Source organism: Orycteropus afer, unplaced genomic scaffold (genome assembly GCF_000298275.1).
Source record: "Orycteropus afer afer isolate SDZICR_OR568_19922 unplaced genomic scaffold, OryAfe1.0 scaffold00935, whole genome shotgun sequence".
In the NCBI taxonomy this organism is placed as follows: Eukaryota; Metazoa; Chordata; class Mammalia; order Tubulidentata; family Orycteropodidae; genus Orycteropus; species Orycteropus afer.
The window spans coordinates 384350-385000 of NW_006922522.1; positions in this window are offsets into that span (position 1 = coordinate 384350).

Below are 651 nucleotides of genomic sequence, written 5' to 3' on the forward strand. Positions count from 1 at the left end.
ACCATTTGATCCAGCCATTACATTACTAGGTATATATCTTAAAGAAGTGAGAGCCATGACAAGAACAGACATATGAACACCCATATTCATTGCAACACTATTTACAGTAGCCAGAAAATTGAAACAGCCTAGTGTCCATCAACTGAGGAATGGATATACAAACTATGGTACATACACACAATGGAATACTATGCAACCTTAAAGAATAATGTAAAATTTGCAAAACACTGCATGACGTGGATGAACTTGGAGGACACTATGCTGAGTGAAATATGTCAATCACAAAAGGGCAAATATTGCATTAGTCCAGTATTGTAAAAGTCAAGAAAACATTTATCTATGGAAGGACATTTTCTTTGTTGGTTACCAGGGGTAGGAGGGGAGAGGAGGGAACACTGTTATATAGATAGAGATAAGTATTGATTTGGGTGAAGAGAACAGCAATGTATCAAATGTGAGTGATCAATATAGTGGCATTGAGGAAGAGAAATACATAGAAAGGTACGAGGAAAATACAGCCAACAAAGATGAACCCTTTTGCACATATAGTTCGGCATTGTCAGTGAAGGCAAACATGGGTTTATGGGTGGATAGATGGGTGGACAGGCTGAACTATTAGGTATGTCTATGAAGTGGGGAGTGTATCCAAGA